This window comes from Balaenoptera ricei, chromosome 7 (assembly GCF_028023285.1).
Source record: "Balaenoptera ricei isolate mBalRic1 chromosome 7, mBalRic1.hap2, whole genome shotgun sequence".
In the NCBI taxonomy this organism is placed as follows: domain Eukaryota; kingdom Metazoa; phylum Chordata; class Mammalia; order Artiodactyla; family Balaenopteridae; genus Balaenoptera; species Balaenoptera ricei.
The window spans coordinates 97,742,053-97,747,370 of record NC_082645.1 but is presented as its reverse complement, the minus strand read 5'-3'; positions in this window follow the sequence as shown (position 1 = coordinate 97,747,370).

The window sequence follows — 5,318 nt, the reverse complement described above, 5'->3', positions numbered from 1 at the left end:
GCATAAAGGCTCATAGGATAGTGTAGAACAATTCAGTGCCCAAGAAGGTCTGGATCCAAGCTGTCAAAAATCACCTTTTCTTCAAATTACATGATATTTCTTCAGGAAATTTTCCCTGTCAACATGTTTATATATACTAAGAGAGGCTAACCCTTCCTTCATGTCTTTCCTGTATGGATAATTTAACACCAGGGTACAGTTTTTCTTTTCAATCTTCACTGAGAGGAAATTCATTTTTTCTTCTGTGTGCTCCCATATGTAGGGTGGTTTTCAAAAACTGTGTCCAGAATTTATCTGGAAGAGAAGAAGTGAGGTAAAGCTCTCTGAAAGGTCCTCCAATTGGAACTTTAAAATATCCATTAACAGGATAAAGAAGGTCTGGTACATATATATGGACTGCTACTCAGCCATAAAAAAGAATGAAATAATGTCATTTGCAGCAACATGGACGGACCTAGAGATTATCATACTAAGTGAAGTAAGTCAGAAAGAGAAAGACAAATACTATATTATATCACTTATATGCAGAATCTAAAATATGACACAAATGAACTTTTCTACGAAACAGAAACAAACTCACAGACATAGAGACCAGGTTGCGAAGGGGGGCCGGGGGAGGGTTGGAGTGAGACTTTGGGTTTAGCAGATGCAAGCTCTAAGAATGGATAAACAACAAGGTCCTACTGTATAGCACAGGGAACTATATTCAATATCCTATGATAAACCATAATGGAAAAGAATACAAAAAAGAATATATATATGTGTGTGTGTGTATGTATGACTGAATCACTGTGCTATACAGCAGAAATTAACACAACACTGTAAATCAACTATACTTCAATTTTTTAAAATATCCATTAACAAAAGTGTTATAAAAGCCTCATATTAGTGAGACAACTCTTGGTCCCATAGCTGGCTGGGACTTCCAGGAAAACTAGAGTGATTCTAGGCATCTCTCAGTTAATTTACCAGTGATCTGTTCTATAGGCTTTATATAGGGAGACAGATCTGGGAGAATACAGGTGATGCAGGACATTCCCTCTGTCTCGTATCTCCATTTCCCCAGCAGGGTTCCCTGTCATCTGCTGTTTGTCACCTACTCATGTCCTTTACTCTGCCATCCCCTCCTCCACCTCCTCGCCACCAACCTCTGCATGAGATGGGCAGAAAACAGGAATTGCATGTTGCATGATTTTACTATCTCATGATTAAAATTTAAAGAATTAAAACAAAAATCATACATCTGTACCTACCTGGACCTCAGTTTTCTCATTTGGACAATGGAGATTTTTACAACTGCTCTGTAGTATTTCAAAGGTTGTTGTGGTGATCAGGATATAAAAGTGCTAAGACTATAAAGCTTTATGTAACTGTAAACATAAACCACTATTGATATGTAAACGTGGTGATAGGTATAGGTGCTACTTCACATTAATGTAGAAGTAAGAGGAAAAATGGTTTGCTATTCTGGCCACTCTAAATATTTTCACTAAATTAATATGGCTTTCAGCAAAATCTTAGTTTAGGATAACTACTGTCATTTATGTCTACCAGCTCAGCTTTAGTTTTGAATTTAATTCATTCAGACTAGAAAACTACAGCAGTGATCAAAGGCATAATTATAACATATTTATAGCCTATTATTATTGTAACATTCTGAAGTAAAGGGCAAAAATTCTACCCAGTGAACTTGTTCTTCCTGTTACTGACACAGATTGAGACATTTAAATGCTAAGACATGGATCCCTGAGGCAGAACATAAAATATTTATAATGAAGGGAGTATGGACCAATAAATTTCAGTTATGAATGTTTTTAGCCAGAAGAAATAATAAATAACCTTCCACAGGCAATATTTCAGTTTACATTTATTGCACCTCATCACATCAGATTTTCAGGAAACAATAATGATTGTATAATAGGACACTAAATTACTCTCATGTTTAATGAACGATTAAACTGTTAAGCTTTGATTAAGATATAAGAGCCTCCCTAATTTGACTGTGAAATGTGGTTTGCTTGGAAAGGTATAGTTTGTGATAGTACCAATAAAGAAATTGTAATTTATATGATTTCTATTGAAAAAAGAATGATTTCAGATACAGGTAAATTTTGAAAAAGGAATATCAAACTCTTTGGGAAAGGAGGAAAGGAGTAGCATTGAAATAATAGGGAGATAAATTATGAACTTGGAATGCCTTACCTCTAGTCCATTTAAACAGTTTTAAAAATTGGTAGGGAAAATGGCTTAAATTTTATCTGATTATGCATAGACTTTGCTGGGAGATATTACAGTACCTAGGAAATAATGCAGGATTGGGCATCAAAAAAGATTTAAATCAAAGTCCTGTCTTTGTAGTTTATTAGCTGTGTGACCCTGGGCAAGTAATTTATCTTCTCTGACTCTCCTGTTTCTTCATTTATGAAGTAATAATATATATCTGGTATGGTTGTTGTAAAGATGAAATGAGATAACTTAACGTGTCTTAGCCTGGGTTCTCTAGGAAGCAGAACCTGAGTGCAGGTTGTTTGTTAGCATTTGTGATCCTGGACGCTGGAAATAGTGAGGGACAGGGAAACCAGCCAAAGAAGGAAAGAGAGCCAACACCAAGATGAGTTGCTAGTGGGCCATTGCTATAAGTGCTGCTTGCTTGATCACCAAGTACTGTCTAAGAGCCTTCACATGAAACGTGAATCAGGACTGTCTGTCTAGAGGAAGAATGAAAGAAAAATTTATTCATCAGTTTCCTTCCCCCGTTGGTCACCCATGGGGTGTTTATAGGCTGGATAGTGTTCCCCCAAAATTCATATGTTGAACCCCTAACTCTCAGCACCTCTGAATGTGACCGTATTTGGAGATAGGTGATTAAGTTACAATGAGGCCCTTATGGTGGGCCCTAATCCAGTCTGACTGGTGTCCTTATAAGAAGAGGCAATTTGGACAGACAGACAGAAACACCAGGGATGAGTATGTACAGAGGGAAGACCATGTGAGGACACAGCAAGAAGGCAACCAAGGAGAAAGATTTTGGGAGAAATCAAATCTGTCAAGAAATCAAACCTCGATCTTGGACTTCTAGCCTCCAGAATTGTAAGAAGATAAATTTTTGTTGTTTAAGCCACTCAGTCTATGGCGTTTTGTTATGGCAGCCCCAGGAAGCTAATACAGGTGTTAATTCCCTCACACTCTAGGTTGTACATGTGTAGGTTCCCTACCTGCCCCCAGCTTGAGGTGTTGACAGAAAAGCCCCAAGTGGGAAACTAGAGACGGGGTCCTAGGGTAAACTCTGTCTAGCTGCACTTGTGAGAGGCTGACCAGAGCCCTCACTGGCCAGGTGGTCACTTTGGTGTCTGGAATTAGATAGGTGAGACACAGAGTACCCAAGGAGGTGCACAGGAGGTATTAATACAATATGCAGAAACATGTTAAAGCTACAAGGTTTTTATGATAATAATCAAGGATAAAGCTCCTTATTGCTACTTCATGGATTTATGTAGGATTCATTAGGAATATATATAATTTATGAACTTATAATTACATGAATAAATTTTGTTTTAAAGCATGTTTATGCAGAGCTCTTCTAAGACCAAAGGGAAATAGCCACGTTTCCTTCAGAAAGCAAGCAAAATTTAGAGTCTTTAAAAAAGAGTAAGCAAGCTATATACTTGAAAAGATAAAGCCTTAAATAAAATCTGTCATTGCTTTCATTGTTTTTATATGTATGCATGAAATCCATAACACAAAAATATAGCCTTCAAATTCCATGCACCATGGTCTATTGCAAAGAATCCTAAATTGGACACAGTAGAGAGATGAGTGATTTTCTTGGTCATATGAGGCGTGTATATGGTTATGAGTTTGGTTACATGAGACCACGAAAGCTTTCTGTTATATTTGTGGAGATGTCGGGAAATAGCTCCGTATTTCAGGGGTAGTTAAAGGGTTTGTGGATTGGTGAAGTGAGAAGGAGTGAGAGGAAATGTGGTTTCTGTGGGTGAAGAAATGGAGTCAGGAGTCCTGTGTGCCCTGACATGTATGTGTGTGTGTATTGGGGGTGGGGGGAAGGTGGCTAGGACACGCTCACGCAGAAACCAGTGATTGAAAACTAATCAGTTTTGAATTTTTCATGTCAACAAATCTGACACCTGACATGCTTCATGTATATATTCTGGTCTAAGAAGAAAAGAGGTTGAAATCCATCCTCAAAGATAGCATTGAGTAGGAAGTTAAACTGGTTTTCATCACAAATATTATCATATTCGTATCACAAATTTCCTAACAAATATTATCAAAATGTTGCTTGCTGAGGAGCCTGGTAGTGTTGGTAAGATGAAATGGGAACACTAAAATTGCAGGCTTTGCACAAGTCATCATTTAATAACTACCTTATTTACCTAATAACTACCCTTTTTACCTAATGGCTGAGAAGTAGAAAACAAGAGGAGACAGATGCGCTTGCTCACCCACTGTTTAGCTTTGTGTTCATCCCTGGCTGGATGCCATTTCCAGGTGTTTGGTGTTGAGCCAGATACTAAAATTAGACATTTGGTACAGTCCTTGTTGAGATACAGGGGTGGTGTAGGAAACCTTGTTTTCAATCCTTGGCCCTTGGCACTGCTATTACGGCCTCTCTTTCCACGGCTGTCAAATTCACCCACCAATTTAAAGGAAAATGAAATAAATAAGATTGAAATGTGATCATAAAAAAAACAACAAAAGACTGTTAGATCTCAGATGTTAAAGCAAGGTCACCCTCAAACTGCACTTGTTTACTTAAAAATTTTAAGTTCTTTTTTATTTCTTTGGAAAAACATGGAATTTGAATGATGCTTTTATCTTCTTCAGGGTTTGGTTCAAATCTTATTCTAAAAGTTCTCATAGATATATAACATTGTAAAGGTAAAATCTGGAAAAGCAGAACCAGAGTTTCAGATATGAAAAGAAAATAAAAAAGGAGTATGCCTGTATGTGAATATATCAGATTGTAGAATCTAATCTTCAGTTTTGCAGATCCAGAAACTCTACTTTGTTAGTACCCACAGAGGGTACTGCAGAGTGACGCTGCTAACCAAATCCACAATAGAATGCTATCTAGTATAAATTATAATGAGTCTTGATTAATTTATCACTTACATTGACAGGTTGGCTTTTTTTTTAGTGTCCACATATTATAGGATAAAATGATCTTAGCAAGTGCTCATCGTCTGGACAAGTATACCTCATTGCTTTGAGTATTTGTGCCATGTATTGGGGAAAAATTAAGAAAGGTGGAGATATTTATTGAATAAATGTGAAGAAAAGTAATAATAGTTAATAAT